Source organism: Rhipicephalus sanguineus, chromosome 4, assembly GCF_013339695.2.
Source record: "Rhipicephalus sanguineus isolate Rsan-2018 chromosome 4, BIME_Rsan_1.4, whole genome shotgun sequence".
In the NCBI taxonomy this organism is placed as follows: Eukaryota; Metazoa; Arthropoda; class Arachnida; order Ixodida; family Ixodidae; genus Rhipicephalus; species Rhipicephalus sanguineus.
Genome location: NC_051179.1, coordinates 129,425,615 through 129,443,866, shown reverse-complemented (window position 1 = coordinate 129,443,866; position 18,252 = coordinate 129,425,615). Strand labels below are relative to the sequence as shown.

The window sequence follows — 18,252 nt, the reverse complement described above, 5'->3', positions numbered from 1 at the left end:
GTCAATGCAAGCATTCATCTATGCAATAGCCGCTTAAAACATCGCCGACCCTTCGTAAATCAGTCACAACGACAGTAATTTATTTCACAACTCACAGAAAAGTTGCATCAAAAGAAGCTCCGTACGTGTGTTGCGCACCGTAACTTTGACTTTTCTTGCGCGCAAAACAGCAACGCGCGCTAGCCGCGGCCAGCAATCCGTCGCTCAGTGAGCGCACTACAAACTTCTAGAACACTGTAGCTATAGGCTTCCCAAGCAACGCTTAGCGGCGCTGCTGCTCTTAAAGTAGCGACATACGTGCCTAAAAGCGCGCCTCCTCTCTTTTCTCCCTCTTCCGCCCTCTCCGAGGCTGACGCCGCGTCGGCATTGGCCAACTGCCGTCACGCGGGACCGCTCGTAGCGTTCGTTTGCTCGTGACTGCCATCTTCGCTCTCGAAGCGCGGATTCGCTGGTTCTCAGCGCATGTGTTTTATGGATACGCGCTTTCCATTCCGCGTGCGTTGTGCTCTGAGATACCTCGCACACCAGACCGACGTCACGATTGGTTGCCATGGGCTTCTGCTGCGCTTGCGGATGCCGAAACAAATCAAGTGAAGGCAAAAAGCTGTTTGTGATACTGTCCGGGAAGCGCAACGAATTGCGAAGGAAGGCTTGGTTACACCGAATCGGAAGATAGAACTTTCGGTCGACGTTTTCGACGCGACTATGCGATGTGAGTTGCTATCCTCTCACTATAAGTACTCGTCGAGGTTCCCGCAAATCGCTGCGTGCTATAACGCCGTAGACACGTCTCAATTGATTGGGCAGTACGTCGCTATTCCTCGCACGTTTTATTGCTGCTTCTGCGGGGTCTGTACTAAGTGTTTTTTTTTTCTTTCGAAATTGTGATTGCGAAACTTCAGAGATTCGGCGCAGTTCTTTTGAAGAAACAAAGTTGCCGTGACAGCTCACATTAGGTGTGGTACTCTCTGTTTTTGTTGCGTGCTCGTTTTTTTTTTTTTTTCCCATGCAAATAGCTTTCTCTGGCTCTTTGACGCCGACAGATCCGCCGGTGGACTTGCGATAGAAGGTAGGTAGGCAAAGCGTGCGTGTCCAACCGAGCCGCAGGGTGCATTCATCGTTTAGGAACCTCACGTACACGTGTTATTTAGCGCGAAGGTTTACGTGCGTTTCGTGTGGAGGTTTATATCCGCGGGTGGCTTTCCGCCGCGGTGGAGCAGAGGTTGCGGTGCTCGGCTACTGACCCGAAGATCGCGACCGACCGCGGCGGTCACATTTCGATGGAGGCGAATAGCTTGAAGCCAGTGTGCCGTGCGATTTCAGTGTTCGTTAAAGAACATCAGATGGTCAAAATTCCCCGAGACCTCCACTACGGCGTCTCACATATTCATATCGTGGTAGTGGGACGTAAAACTTCAAATGATATTAATATCCGCGAGTGGAGCTCTCGCGAAGGCAACGTTTACGGTGGCAAGCTAGTTTATTCGTTCGCTTGCTCGTTCATTGAGCAGCGAGTATAGTTCGTATGTCAAGTACGTCTACGAGGTACACTTGCGCACTATGGTTGGTGCGTCTAATCTCTTAACGAATCAACTAACGCTGTCTAAATGTATGGACTGGAAATGATGTACGCCTTCTGGTGCATTCTTCTTTCAATGAAGCTCCGAGATGCTGCTTGCACTGACAGTCATTTTCTAAATAAATAATAGTCGCCAATTTTAATACAGCCAACACCCATTGCCCATGTGTTTCTTGCACTCTAAAAACTGTCCGCACCTTTTTGTTCTTACCCCTCACCAATAACCGTCCTCTGGCTAGTTTGCGCTTCCTTTCTTGAAAACTCGGCGCTCGGCACTTACCTATCAAGGATGCTTTTTATTAACACGCACGCCATTCGTGACCTGAAAGTACGGCGCGCCCGGCGATAATGCAAGGAAAGACACGCGAGATTGGTGGTTATTGTTTCGGGACAGGAATACGCCCCATAGCACGCCCTTTTTGTGAGGTTGCTAAACAGTTAACAGGAAATAGCGAGCGCAGAGATTTGGTGAAAAAGAAAAACACAAGTGAGCCAGATGCTGGATATTGTTTTGTGGGAAAGAGATGCCTCAAATACGCCCTTTTGTATTGAAGTGTACAGTGCTACATGATACAGGCACGTATAGCGGCGTTAGCTATATTTACCCAACCGATACTTCGGAACGGCTACCTCTAGTGCGTACTGGTAGCCTCAGTGCGTCATTGGTATGCGCGGCGAATTCTCCTCGCGAGGACGACGTGTACAACGTATAGGTTTCAGAAGGCTTCATGTAGAGCGGGACATTAACGTTCAACATCACACATGTCCTTTGCAAACGTGTCCTAGCATCTCCTAAACGACAAATAATTAAAAAGAAAGGATACAATGAGCTAGACGGCTAGTGCGAATGCTTAAAGCAGAGCCGTATATTCCTTCGGAGAGTTCGGCGGAGGGGCGGAGCCAACAACCATCCAAATTTAGCGGCGGCGCGGCGCTGTCCGCCATTTTGTGCCGCGGCACTGTAAGCTCGCGTTGGCGTGCGCCCGCAACGCTCCGTCTCTGGCGAACCCTTTCTTCAGCGACCGCGCTGCAAGCCCCCATTGCGACGTCCGTGCAGGTCCACGATCTTCCACGCAGCCGACACGTGCACGATCAGCAGCAAACACACACCAGGTCGGTCACAGAGGAAGCATAAATGCCGACAGCGACGTCACGGGTACAGCATCACGAGAAACCTCGGCACGAAATGGCGTCGGCGGCGCGGAAGCGCGCTGTTGCCAGACTGGCGGCGAGATCAAAAGAGCGCCGAACTCTCCCAAAGGGAATATACGGCTCTGGCTTAAAGCACGCCGCTTGGCAAGCGCGCGCTCCCTTTGCGAAGCGTCGTCTGCTACGCGAGAGCAAGGTAGGTGGCGCCATGCTCGAAAAGAGAGTGCGAAGGAGAGGAGAACGAGGAGGAACGCGAGCGGAGGAGGAAAGTGTCGCTACTTTACGAAGTTTCAGGGATTTTAGCTGGATGGATGGATGGATGCTATGAGCGTCCCCTTTAAAACGGGGCGGTGACATGTCTGCCACCAGGCTAGAAGAAAAAAAAAAAAAACTTCCTTGTTTCATGTTGGCCTAATACCTTATCTACATTGATTAAATCTATGTTATTATACCAAAACAATATAAATTCACGGTCCATCTCTCTGCCTCTTAAGGCAGAATGACCTTATTTTCCCCCCATTATTTATTTTTGTTCTTTATCTCTACTTTTCTGCCACCAGTACTCTAACCGTCTCTTACTTATTTCTATCGCGGACGTGTGCAGCTTTCCATTGTTGTCCCTAAAACCCAAGGCTTCATGCAGACTCGTGCCCACACGTATACCTGGGTGAATATCGCCACATTCAGTCAGTACATGTTCCATCGTTTCCTTAGTTCCCCCGCAGCCTGTACATTGTTCTTCTTCGTTACTGAATCTCGCTTTATAACTACGCGTTCTAAGGCAGCCCGACCTTGCTTCAAACAGTAAAGCGCTTCCCCTTGAATTATCATAAAACCTTTCCCTCCTTATTTCGTTTTTTCCCTTTCGGTAGTTACTCAGAGCCGGCTTCTTTTCCATCGCTGCCATCCAATAAGTCCTCTCCGCCTCTCTGACCTTCCGCTTAATGCTCCTTGTTGCCATATCGCCCGCACTGCTAGCCGTATATTTACTGGTGAGCCTCCTAGTTCTTTTTCTCCACTGCGTGTCAACGCTTTTTCTATACAAATACCTGAAAACCTTCTCTGCCCATCTACTGTCCTTCATTTTCCTCAGCCTCTCTTCGAATCTCATTTTGCTCTGAGCTTCCCTCACTTCAAAGCCTGTCCATCCCATATCACCCTTTACAGCCTCATTTGTCGTCTTCCCGTGAGCGCCCAACGCGAGGCGGCCCACCGTCCTTTGATTTACATCCATTCCGGATTGTACCTCTGACTTCATGTACACTACTGCGTTCCCAAATGTAAGCCCCGGGACCATCACACCCTTCCACAGCCCTCGAAGCACCTCGTACCTATTGTATCCCCATAAAGCTCTGTGCTTCATAATTGCAGCATTCCTCTTTCCCTTTGCTACCGATGCTTTCTCTTGTACCTCCATATATCTATCCCCCTCATTTGCCCATACTCCGAGGTACTTGTACTCGCTTACCCTTGGTATTTTTTGGCCCTGTATAAAGACCACATGGTCTTCGTGATCATTGAATACCATCAATCCACATTTTGTTGCACTAAATCCTAGTCCTAGAGCCTCACATTCCCTTCCGCATATATCTGCCAGTCGCTGTATATCATCTTGACTATCCGCAAATAAGACAATATCATCAGCATAAAATAGACCTGGAAGCTTCTGCTCAACCATCGTGCCGACCTGCTTGTGTGACAAATTAAATCCAATGTTGCTACCTTCTAGCGCTTTTTCCATCCTCACCATGTACAGCATGAATAACAGCGGGGACAATGGACATCCCTGTCTCAGCCCCTTGCTAATTTCAACGCTGTCCTTACTACTTATTCCTTCCCATTCTATACAAACTGTATTTTCTCGGTATATTTCCCTCAAAAGCTGTATACAGTCGTCACCTATGCCCACTTCTTTCAGTATATCCCACAAAATTTCCTGATTAACGTTGTCATACGCCCCGGTAATATCTATACTCCGCGACAACTTTTCTTGGCACCACTGTGGAAGCTACAGAGCCAAAGTGCCTGCATGCGCGCGCGCCAAGAAATAGTACCTATATTTATTTTCTAATTCGAAAAGTTACCTAGCTCGAATAAATAAAGATTTCTTCATTATAAAAAGAGAACGAGTATGGGAAGCCATTCGTGAAAAAATGTTATTGTAAACTTCAAGTTTGTTTCTGTCTTTATTTTTTCGACAGCACCACGTTTTCCTCACGCCTGCACCACATTTTCCTCACGCCTGCTCTCTCAGAGTCTCAGTTAACATGGCGTCCGCGATGCCCCTCGAACCGTTGGCCTGAACCGTGTGCGGCCGCCAACTCGCCGTTTCGTTCTCCGAAGAAGCTGTACTCTAAATGTGACAGAAAGTGGCTATCAAACCAGACCACGCAAGTTATCTGCAATGTCATCGCTGGAGTGAGGCGCCGTCAGCGTGACTTGTCTGCAAATGCAGTGTGCCGGACTGTCGCCGAGCTCACCGGAGTGAGTGAGCGAACAGTTAAGCGTATCAAGGCTGAAGCTCTGCGGGCACCACTTGCCTCCCCGAAGCGCAAGAAATTGAATTTCTCGGGCCAAACTGAGAAGCGCATCACCGGCAAGACGCGGCTGCTGCGCTATTACACGTTTGCGTTGGCAGCATTGCGGCGCAAAGTGCACAGCTACTTCTTGCGCAATGAAATACCTACGGCCGAGAAACAACGCTCTGTGAAGGTGTGTGACCAGCGAAGCTTGATAAAATAATCTGCGTCAGTCTCTTTTTAATTAAGCGTGAGCTCTCTTTAAATCTAAACCCAATTCAGCGGCATCATGGTACTTGCATTCCGTATTTATTCGAATACAATGCGAGCTTTTTCTCCAAATTTTTGCTACTAAATTCGCCCCTCGCGTTACAATCGTGATCGCGTTACAATCTAGCAAACGCCGTATTCAGGTTGCGGTGTGCGCTTGGTGGCGTTCATCATATTCCCATGTGTCTTATTTTGTTGTCTTCGGGCTTCACTTGCAAAGACTGTTTGGAATGCTCCGCGCAGACCGCGATGCGATGTTCCAGAAGCGCCACGATTGTTTTAGATCTTTCTGTTAAGATTGCGCGCGGTACGCGATTAGTCAGAAATTACGTGGCCTCCAGCGATAACACTGGAACATTCGATAGAACATGTATAAAAGCCGACACGCTTTACGACTTGTCAGAATTATTGACGGACGACGCTCTGACTGACTCTTTTCCCGCCCACAAGTTTGGCCAAATAAAGAGTTTCATCTTCGACACACCCACTGCTGCCTTCGTCAACGTAACAACCCTGTGACAATATACAGTACAGTAGGTAGATGCATCTACGCACACTGGTGTTCCCATTCTGCATGTAGACGTGGTGCTAAACGCTCTAGCGATGCGAGCAAGCGAAACCGAAACTGGAACTGAAATCGGCTGCAAGATGCCGAACTACTTGCGTAGTAACACAAATGTGCGGATGCCCCGCCTCCGTAGCCTTCGCTCCAATGCCAAGATAAGTTGTCGCCGAGTATAGATAAGCTGCTCTTGACAGGCAGCGCCATCTCTGGCAGAAAAAGAGAAACTGCGGTGTCAGCACACGGCCACCTGGATCGGGGCGCGCGGCGGTGAACACCGCCGCGCGCCCCGATCCAGGTGGCCGTGGTCAGCAGCGAGCGGTTTTCCTTCTCTCCACCGCGTTGCCGCTCGCTTCCGTGCACGTAAAACGGTAAAAGGATCTTCAAGCTTGACTGACACTTCCGAAAAGCGAACTTGATAAAAGGAGAAAGGCTCGTCAATCATCTTAACGGTGAAGAGCAGACGATCGACGACAACGACGCCCGACTCAAAGCGAAATGCATTTCCCGTGTCGCGATTACACCGTGTAGGACGTATACCTCGAGGTAAGTTTCATTCTGTCATGTTAAAGATGAATAATGGTTCACATGCACTCCGAAATGAAGCCGTACACGCTATCGATGTTCTGCGATGTGAACTACGAATCATATGATTGTTGTTTTGATATGGCATGATTAACAGTAGCAGCCGTGTACTTTCGTGAACAAACGTTTGCGGCGTGCGAAAAAAAGAAATTATACGGCCATGGCCCTGTTTCCTGAGAAGGTTAGAGTCAAGCCCTCCGTGCCGGTGGAGAATCACCCGCTGATTAAGGCGCGAGGCAGCTAGCTGAGCTTTAACTACTGTGAAGCAAGATGAACTGCTCGCCTCGTTTTTTCGGCTCTCGTGTCATGCTTGCAGTCTCTTTTTATGATATCGACTTGACAGGCGTATAAGACCTGCTGCGCGAACGCGGCTACAAAATCGCACGAAGTCAGAAGGTGACAGAAGGTTACTTCAAGGTTGCAATTGCAAAGCATATGTATTAAGTGCCAGTTGTATTTAGCGGCTTAAATATATATCACACTAATAAAGTGACAAAAACAAAGCAAACCTGCAGAACGATGTCAAAGCTTGCTGAAAATGCACGGACGTCCGTTCCGGCGTGATAAAGCAGCCTTCCCGACGCGTGAATTGCAGGCGCCGAACTTCTGACAATGTGCCGAGTTCAGTTGAATTCAACCAACCGCGCAACGCTAACGGTATAGCGCGAGTGTGAACGTTCAACAACGACGGGTAGGTCTCACAAACACGGGGAATCAAAACACAAAGTTGTTTCGCCTACAACCGTAACTGGACTTTCACAATGCGAGAAGACAGCGTGTAATCATTATACTGTAGTCGCTGCGTGCATGCGCCGCGTTACTTACCGATTCAGGTAGTCGAAACGAACGAAAGCGATGAACTCAGACAACCAAAATAGAAGGCGAGACAGCGCTGTCAGCTATCCACGCTTGCCGCCTGTATTTCTCGTGCGACACGAAACAATACAGTTTCACACGTAAATCGCGTGCGTTGGTGTTGTCTGCACTGTTGTGTCTGGCCACTGAACCCGCAATACTTCGGACCACGCTTGCGCTTCCGCGGGGTCGCTTCTGTCATCGCTGAAATGCGCAGCTTCGCACAGCAAGCCTCTCGGTTCAACGTACCCAGCTGACGGCCCCCCAGTTACCCGCACCGAGAGAAGAACGCGTGCGCACGTGCGCTACCGCTACCGTGAAAGGGGCTGAGTCGGCCGCGCCTCTAGACCAGCCGTGCCTAAGGTTCAGAGCTTTCCGACAGAGCCGCAGCGCGGCTGGCGCGGCGCTGTCGTCGCGCCGCAAACTTGAGCTTGGGTTCCCTATAACGTAATGTAATGCCACCAAATGATAAAATTTGCGGAACATTGATTTGTAATCCTAACTTTTGAAGGGGAGCGACGAGGAATCTATTTCTCTGATTAGAATGCCATTGACAGAATAAAAAGAAATGCTCTGTTGTCTCTATTTCACCGCAAAACTGACATAACGGAGACGCGCTGAGTCCAGCTTTGTGTAAGTAATAATTCAACTTCGGAATTCTGCAGCGTTTCTGGTGAAAGTAACTTCTACTTGCCGTGATACACACCACTGCTTATTCCAGCAAAATCTTAGATGTGCGAAGTCGCTGAATTGATCCCATGAAAATTTGCCTATTTCATTATGCAGACACGCATTTCGAAATCTTATTGCTGTCGCGTAAGCAGTATCGGGTATAATATTATACCTGATACTGCTTACGCGACAGCAATCGGTGTAATGGGTCCCCTTAAAGATATTGTGGCCAATGTGTCCACCATCTCATTTAAATATAATCCGCAGTGGCCTGGTACCCATAACAGCTGAATTTTTCGCAAGTTTGCTGGTACTAAAAGATGAAACATATTAATGAGCGCTAAGTTTGTCGCCTAAGAGAGCGCCGAACATACTGAAATAGTGCTGTTTCTTGGGCGAGTTGGAAATTCATACTTGGAAGGGTAGCGCTAGTAGACATGGACTAGAGGAAGACACACGGACACACAGACGGAAGCGCTCTAGCAACTGGTGAAAGAGCATCTGTAATTATAACAGCTGCTTCTGATTAAGCTTTCGTAGAGCCAGAACAATAGCAAATAGTTCTGCAATGAAGATAGGTTTGTAATCTAGAAGTCTAACAGGAAAATACCAGTCAAGAGAAGGAGAGAAGATGCCTACCCCAGCCTTTTCGTTTGATACGGATGCATCAGTCGCAGTTATATTAATTGTCAGGTGCGCAATCTAATCTTGCAAATGATCATTTAAATACCGTAATGACATTTGTTTCGCATTCGGAGGAAAAATATTATCAAAATCTATGTGAAGTTTTGAATGAATTGTACGTGTCGAGCCAATATGTTTAATTTTAACTTTCAATGGTTCTAGCAGCGCCTGAACGAATATAATGCGCGACCACTGTTTTAAATGCGAATGCATTTCTAAAGCCTGTTTCACATGCAGCGATTTTGCTCCAAGAGCGGAGCGGCTGCCGTCGCGGAAGCCCAAAAACAGGTTTTTTAGAGCGACCAGTGGACGCGCGATCGAGATCGCCAGAGTTGGAAAAATTCGCGAGCGGCAGAGCGGCTGCCCAAGGTCAACCAATGGGGGAGCAGTGACGCGGGGAGCACGTGACCGTAGGGATGGAGACGAGAGCAGCCGCGCGCGCCGGGAGGAACACGCTCCGACTCGGTTTCCTAGCAGACGACATTCGCTGCAACGAGCTGGCAGTGTAGAAAACGCCGTTCTTTTCCTTTTGTTGTTCTTTACTGCGCTTCCATCAAAGCAGACAAATCGTTTGCACGTGTCATTTTGTTCTTTTGTATTTTTATCGAATCGTGACACCAACATAGGTCCGGACAGGGGGAACCTACGACACTCCGCACTTGTTCGCAGTAGACGTTTCAGTTTTTCTTTTTTACTACTCTGGTGCAGCACGTTCGAACCGTTTACTGTTTTCTTTTCCCTTTTTTTTTTTAGTGGTCACGTACCCCGAAGACGACAAATGCCGCCGCCTCTTTACTGCAGAATGCCCATAGGCAAAAAAAAAAAAAAGAGACGAGCTCCTTCACAAACCCACAATGTCGTCGACTGGGCCGTTGGCATCCGCTTGCCGGCCCATACGGCGCACCAACGCCTTGCGGCATTCGAGACCAAAAGCCACCGAAAGCCCTGTGAAAGCTTAAAACCCCAAAAACAAATTCTTTCTTTTGCTTTTCCATGGCCAAGTGTATGTGCGTGCAACATGACTTGCGTGGTAAAAAAAAGAAAGCTGGAACAGAAATAAACGTGACTACTGAAGTTGTTTAATTGCACTCTGATAAACTGCACATTTTCATCATTCAAGGTTTAGGCGCGTGAAAATCGATCACCGAAGTAGAAGGCTGGTGAAACTTGCAACCCAAGCGCACCAAAGCAAGCGAGCCCGGAGAAAGGAAACCCGCGGATAACGGGCGCTTCCCACAACCATCACTGCGCGTCGCAGAGGCGCGCGCCGCGCAAAAGCGGTGCATGTGAAACGAAGCCGCGTCCGAGCGTCCTGCTGCCGCTCGATCGCCGCGGGCCCCGCCGCTCGGTCGCTCGCATGTGAAACAGGCTTTAGTCGGGCTATGTAAGACATCCGGCGCTGTCCGCGCGCCTCTCCGCTCTCACTGCCTCTCCTATAGCAACAGCTGCGGGCGCGCGCGCTTATCCTCGCCCCTAGCAACCGGAGCAGGTGGTGCGGGCGGAGTAGCGGAGAGTGAGTGGAGAGGAGGAGCGCGCTCTGGCGTGTGAGGGCGCTCGCATCGTGGCAACACCGGGAGCTCGGCGGAGCTCCCGCGTGTGTGGTGAGAGGGTAGGTGCAGTGCTTCGCCGCTCCTTCTCTCGCCGTTCGCTCTCTCTCCTCCCTGGGCCACCGCCTCAATGCAGTGCGTTTGAAACGCGTTTGTAGCGTTTGTGCTGCCTTGGCACAGCCTGAAAACAGCGTGTTCTAAACGCGTTTGTGCTGCATTGAAGGCGGTGGCAACATCCCTGAGGTGAGTACGAACGCACGTAGGAAGCCTTCGTTGAAAGAGGCGCCCAAAAGGAAGACACTTGAGCGCGTCGATGTGTCCAGCTTTACGCCATTAAAATCACTACGCCGTGTACTCTCGGCGCAAGAAATGCATTCGCATTTCCTCACGATTCCCTTCGGGGAGGTGGGAGCATTTCTTTTTCAAAAAATATAGGCTTGGATCTTTCATAAAAACGTAAAATAACTGATTCTGAGGCGAATTATATATGTTTAAAAAGGTTTGAACTGTAAGGATTTTGAATCTATTCATCAACGATGGTATTCGCGCTTCGATATACAACACATTATTTGCCACAAACTTGGGTAGACCAAGGCAAAAGCGCAAAGCTTCCCTTTCTAGCAGTATTAAGGGTCTCATTTTATAATTCGCGCTTCCAGAAAGTAATGCACACCCGAATTCCATATTAGGCCGCACATACGTTTTATAAATCATTATCAGTGTATTTCTTCGCAACTCCTTTTTCCTGTTTGCAAGCTTACGCGGCCACCCCATGGCGCGTGTTGCCTTAGAGCCAACTTGTTCAATGTGACTAGCTTCTCCAATTTATTGTTCCGTTATATATGATGCCTAAGTATTTAAGGGAATCAACTTGGGGAATGAGTTCTTCACTATACATTAGTGAGATGTTGACCGGGTCCCTAAACGAAAACGCGAGAAGCGCGCTTTTGTTGACGTTTAACGACATATGAATATCTAGAAGCCATGCTTCTAACATGTTTATATAATTTTGTAATGACTGGTAAAGAGAGTACAAATCATTATTGTTTGCGAAGAATGCAATGTCGTCCGCATACACATATAATTGAATATCGCAATGGGTTGGAGTGGAGCTCATGAAAATACTGAACAAAACAGGCGATAGCACTGCCCCTTGAGGCACACCGCGTTTCTGCTTATATCTGCTAGAAGAAAAACCCCCTTAGAAGCAATAAAATTCTCTTTCCCTTAAAAACTCTTCAACCCATGCCGTTATGTAGTTTGGAAATTGGTAGTAATGTATCATCTGTTGTATTAGAATTGTATGCCCCACCTTATCGTACGCCTTCGCTAAATCTAGGGTCACTACCGCACAATAATCTCGTCGGCGCCGAGCCAGCTGTATGCGACTCTCCAAGTCCACGTGCGCACACCATATGGAGCACCCAGATCGGAAGCCAATTTGGCTCGGGTTTAGTATTGAGTTCTCATCAATATATTTTATTAATCGTGCATTCAAAACTCTTTCTATCAATGTGATTAGGTTAGACGTGAGAGAAATAGGCCTTATATTGTCAAGTGCAAACCCAACTCCCTGTTTTTTCAGTATCGGAATTATTTTGGTAAGCTTCCAGTCTGCAGGCATCCAAGAATTTTTCAACGAATAATTAACCATGTTACGGATTTCATGAGGGGAAATTTCGTACAACACTTTTATTATTGTAGCGGACACCCCATCTGGCCCTGGTGTTTCAGTAGGTAAATGCCTTACTACATCCGCCAGTTTTGTTAATGTAACCTCACTGAATTCCTCACCTGCGATTGGGTTTACAATGTGCATAGGCATAATTGACATGAACCTATCTTCTAATCCTTTAGCGATATCTTCTAATAATTCAGAGAGTTCGCGAGGAGACAGAATTGTAGAATCAATATTTGCTGATGGTGGTATCATTTTTCTAGAGCGTAAAAATCTAAAAAGCGCCTTGTTGTCTTTTGACTTTGAAGGGTAATTAAATTTGTTAATATCATAGTCATATTTTGCTTTGCGTACAGTGCGCTTAAAATCTGCTGATATGTATTTGTAATCACACCAATTTTGGGGGGACTGGTTGAGTAAAGTTGTTTCCACGCATCTTTACCTTTTCTATAACCCCTCATACACTGTAAAAAAATTTTTGTCAAAATGACGGGAAATATCCTGGCAGCTCTATTTCCAAGCATATGGCCGTCAAAATGATGGCAGGCCGTCATTTTCAAATGATGGTAATATTTTATCATTTTGATGTCTTTCCCGTCAATTCAAAATACAAGCAAACCGTCAAATTGATAAAATGTAACAATCAAAATAACTGAAGGTCGTCATTTGCAAATGACGGTGTTCTTTCATTTTGACGTCTTTTTCATGAACTCAAAACACAACCGACCTGTCAGATTGATAACATTTCACCGTCATTTGCAAATGACGGTGCTCTTCCATTTTGACATCTTTTTCGTGAACTCAAAATAAAACCGACCTGTACGTCTTTTTGTCAATGCTATTATGAGACCATCAATGTAGCATTTTCTCTGCGAGGTGAAAAGAGGCTCTCAACATGAAATGCAGCTGCATTGTTAGTATGATAGGTGTAACCTTAATAGGAAAATGATAGGTGTAACCTGATAGGAAAATGATAGGTGTAACCTTAAGAGACAGGAAGAGAGCAGAGTGGGTCAGGGAACAAACGGGGGTTAAGGATATCATAGTTGAAATTAAGAAGAAATGGATGTGGGCCGGCCACGTAGCACGTCGGCAGGATAACCGGTGGTCATTAAGGGTAACTGACTGGATTCCAAGAGAGGGCAAACGCGTGAGGGGAAGACAGAAAATTAGGTGGGTAGATGAGATTAAGAAGTTTGCAGGTATAACGTGGCAACAGAAAGCACAGGACCGGGTTGATTGGCGGAACATGGGAGAGGCCTTTGCCCTGCAGTGGGCGTAGACAGGCTGATGATCATGATGATGATGATGATGTTAGTATGATGGCCCAGGAGATCAAGTGTATTCTGTGTCACTATGAACTGTAGAGTGGTCTACCTCACCATGCGACCATCACTCGACATGGGTAGTACCTAATAAAATATGCAACAAAAGCTTTTGTCAATACTTGCACATTTATTATTCAAATCGCTTTGATAAGGCTGAGCACCCTTGGTCCTATTCCGCTCCCTTCTCTTTTACCCCGCCTTTTGGTCCGGTTGATCTGTCCAATGTACCTGGAGTAAACAAAAAGAGAATGACAGAATAAATCCATGCGCCATAAACTATGCCAATCACATATTCGGGTTTCAGATGTGAAACGCCGAAAATGTATAAACTATGCTGCATTGTGTGAGAGACACTGCATGATGAAATCAAAGGACACCAGATAGAAATGCTGAGCAGCAAATGTGACCATATTTGTCGCATGCTGAACTAGCTACATGTATATGCTCTGATGCATAATGTTCCCAAGTAAGCATGGAGTGTAACAACAAATATAAAATGTAAAAAGAGCCCACAGTTGCACAAACAACCCGTGTATTATTTCTAGTAACAGAAATAGCTGCTCATAATGTAGAGGGATAAACACATACTCTAAACCGTAATTCTGCAAGGTCATTTTGCTTCACTTCAGGAGCTCTGCCATGAGTCGCATCTAGACCACTAAGTTCCAGTATAGGCTACATGCGCACTTGTGGTAGCCGTCCACTTTTACAAACCTCATCATCATGCCCTGAAATTTGTTAAACATCAACACTGGTTAAATCTTGACCTGCACTGCTAGGTGCTGCAAGATCTTCCTCACATTGTGCCACACTCTGTCTTGGACACACAATGCTGCCATGAAAGCGACTTACATGAGACGTGAATGATTTTGCACTTGAAAACACTTTTTTAGAGTTCACAAAACAACAGGCAGTGGCAACACTAGAAGAAATAGGCTTCTTAACGTGCCCAACATCTTAAAAAAAAAAAGAAATGAAATATATGAGGACATCTAAATTCTTGTCCAGATGACACAGGAGCAACATCATCTCCAACATGACTGCGTGAAACATGCACACGCAGTGCATTAAATGTTTTGAAATGTTTCGAGCAGCCCTGATTTACACATGCTACATTAACATTATGAACATTTGAATGAACTCTGTAGTCTTTCATATTTGTACAAGTTCTGCACTGCAGTCTCACAAATGTGACAAGAAATCATGACATTGAGATGTGTTTCCATGAAATATACTTTAGAAGTATGCGCCTATGAGCTGACTTCGCTGACGAGGCAACGTGTTGCAGCTATGGCTTGGGTGCATGGGGTGGGTAGGCCTGCACATTAAATTTGAGGTATTAGTTCAGAGGACCCTATTTAGGGTCTGATTTGTCTTTACAAACGACACACGTGTCCTCAGAAATGTTAAAACACGGAGACAATAAATTCCAGAGATATTCAATACATACGTCGCTTCGCGGAGCGTTAAAGTTGCAGTGACATCCACGGCCAAGTATGCTTGAGGTTGATATACGGCTAAGCCAGAAGGCTTATGCGCTGACAGTGGGGCAATACGTCGCAGCTGTGGCGTGGGTGCATGTAGGCAGTTGGCCTGCACATTAAACTTGAGGTACTAATTCAGAAGACCCCATTTAGGGTCTGGTCTTTCTTTACAAATGATACACACATGTCCTCAGCAATGTTAAAACACGCAGAAAAAAAAATTTCGAGATACTGAGTACATACCTCGCTTGGTCGAGTGCCAAAGTTGCAGTGATATCCACAGCCAAATATGATTGAGGTTGACCTTTCAGACCTGTCCTGTGAACCTGAAATGATTGGAGCGATTAGCAGTCAGTCAATCACATCCATTCGATAGTTACATGCAGTAACTGGCATACGAACTTGCAAGCACTCGACAAATCCCTTAGCCTCCTCCTCACCCTGCTGTGTTTTAAATCCTTACACATGTCGAGAATATTGCAATTTAATCCAGTTTCTCCATTTTTACGCAGTGACAGCTGCTCGTTTGATAGGCGGTACTTTTAAATTTTCTATGAAAAAATTCAAAGTCGGGGCACGCGCGTGGATGCTCTTGGTGTAATGCTTCTCAAGACAAACTCCGTCTTTCGCGTCTTGGTCTTTTTTTTTTCGCAATGCTTCAGCGCTCCCGTTCAGTGGCGTAGCCAGGGGGTGGCACACCGGGCCCGTGCCCTCCCCGAAATTCTTTTGCATACAGAGCGAAAAATGACCATTTCAAGGAGGTGCCCCCAACCCCCGAAATGAAGGCGGTGCGCCCCCCCCCCTCCCCTACCCCTGAAAAAATTTCTGGCTACGCCCCTGCTCCCGTTTGCATGTTACAAGGTCACTTTCGATTGCGATTCGTGAATCAGAATAGAGCTGGCCAATCGCTATCGGATACCAACGTCTGCATCCTTTGCCGGGAAACGATCAAGAAACAGAGAGAGTAAATTGCACAAGAGATGCAGTTTTAAGCCACACTACAAGACAAAAAAAACTATTAATTTATAGTTGACGTATACTTTTACGAATTAGCGACTATAGCATCCACATTATGCAAGTCGTCAGAGTTGCAGATGTCATGATCAGCATTAGCGCATGTATACGAACGAACAGATGAAAAGCAAAAAGAAACAACTAAATAAAGTCTTATACTAATTGCTCTGAACGTACTCGGCCGTACATGGCGCACTAGAGTTCCTCCACTCGCTCCCAGTCCTCGCACCGTTAACCACTTTCAATCGCCATCGAAAGTGCGCGAAAAGTGCACTCTACTCAAAAACACGCGCCAATATTCCTGGAACGAATGCATACCGCAAAAACCAGAAGAGACGCGCGATGGGAGTCGCCTCCACAACGCGCGAAAACTAGAGCTTGCTTCTTTGCTACACGCAAACGAAGTGCCTTGTTAAACAGTGCACAGCCGAAGGTGTAAACAGACGAAAGTAGTATATAAGTAGAACAGTACACTCACCTTTACCCGTGCACTCGACTTGAGGCTGCAGCTCCAAAGCACACACGCGCGTTGCACAGGCACTCGCACGCCACGCAAAAAAAAAGACAAAATGGCGCACCAAACCGACATGGAAGAAGCACGCACAAAGCTCAAAGAAACACGTTGGAATGTACCGGCGTACCGGCAGTACTCGCTCCCTCGGCTCTTTCTCTCTCTCTCTCTCTCTGGCGCGGTGGCGCCTCTGCCTCTGCCGCTCTGCCTCCTCCACTCTTTCTCCTGGAGAGGTAACCGCTGAGAGAGCAACGTGTCACGTGACGTACGGTAGCCAACCGAGGCGCGCTGGAACTTTCTCTCTCTTTTTTCTCTCGTCTCTCTTTCTCTCCGCTCGCTCGTTGACAAGAGACTCGCCGTCTTTCCCGTTTGACGCCGACGGCTCGTCAAAATAGATAGAGAGATCGCTGTCAAAATGATGGCTCGTTTTAACAGTGTACATTCCGCATTCCACCAAGGGCTAAATGATCCTTCTGTGTTCGAGTTCAATGCAAAAGTTGAACTATTTAATGATCTTTTTAATACCACACACAGGCTCATAGCCCTAATATCTTCCTGGATGTCCTTGCGAGGAATCAAAGTAGCCTTTAGTTTTTTGTAATTTAACATAATTTACGAATGAACCAATTTTTCCAGTTCGAAATATATTCGGGAAGTTAATTTCGAAACTAATAGGAAGGTGGTCACTGTTTGAAGCGCAGTCCAAAGTATTCCACGAGGATGTTGTCACGTGGTCGTGACGTCGACGAAGACAGCAGTCAGCACGTCCGAGATGAAACTGTTTATTTGGCCGAACTTGTGGCCGGGAAACTGAAGGTCAAACTACAGCAATACACTGATAGCGTCGAACAGAGCGTCGACCGTCGATCAACTGACAAGCGGTCAAGCGTGTCGGCTTTTATACAGGCGCTATCGAACTTTCCAGCGATATCGCTGGTGGTGGCGTTATCTCTCGACAAAGCTGGAACATTCGCGTGCGGCGCGCAATCTTAACAAAACGATCTACAATGATCGGGAAGCTTCGCGAACAATGTGGCGCGGTTTACGCTGAGCATTGCTGACAGTCTTCGGGAGTGTAGCTTCAACTCATGAAACATAAGACACGCGGCAATGCCCCCCTCTGAAAAAGCATCGTCCCGATGCTTAAAAGCAGAACATGAATACATGCAATACTAAAGAAAACTAATAAAGAAAGCAAACATTAGAGTCCTCTGGTGCGTTAACGTGCATAGTACGGTTTAAGGCGCACCACATGCACGACCTCGGGTCGAGCTCGGCGCCTCTGAGAGTTCGTGATGCCGTCGGGGACAACCTCGTAGTCGAGTGCGCCGAGACGTCGAAGTACCCTGTACGGTCCGAAGTATCGACGCAGAAGCTTCTCGCTCAGTCCGCGTCGTCGTACTGGTGTCCAGACCCAGACACGGTCGCCGGGCTGGTACTCCACGAAGCGTCGTCGAAGATTGTAGCGACGGCTGTCGGTGTTCTGCTGGTCTTGATGCGCAGGCGGGCGAGCTGTCGAGCTTCTTCGGCACGTTGTAAGTAAGCAGCGGCGTCGAGATTTTCTTCGTCGGTGACGTTCGGTAGCATGGCGTCGAGCGTCGTCGCCGGGCTCCTTCCGTAGACCAACTTGTACGGCGTCATCTGCGTCGTTTCTTGGACGGCCGTGTTGTAAGCGAAGGTCACGTACGGAAGGACGGCGTCCCACGTCTTGTGCTCAACGTCGACGTACATGGCCAGCATGTCGGCGATGGTCTTATTTAGACGCTCTGTGAGGCCATTGGTCTGCGGGTGGTAGGCGGTGGTGCGACGGTGGCT

The 18,252-nt window shown here is 47.4% G+C and overlaps 1 protein-coding gene and 1 long non-coding RNA gene across 1 annotated transcript; both read right to left on the bottom strand.

The window, feature by feature from the left end:
* The window catches only part of LOC119390670 (gastrula zinc finger protein XlCGF8.2DB), an 807,836-nt gene that overhangs the window by 184,478 nt on the left and 605,106 nt on the right, over nucleotides 1–18,252 (bottom strand).
* LOC119390696 (uncharacterized) lies at nucleotides 13,569–16,549 on the bottom strand. The gene is made up of 3 exons (XR_005183454.2): nucleotides 16,405–16,549; nucleotides 15,156–15,238; nucleotides 13,569–13,656 (listed from the first exon to the last, which is right to left on the bottom strand). It is a non-coding gene; the product is annotated as an uncharacterized LOC119390696 (long non-coding RNA).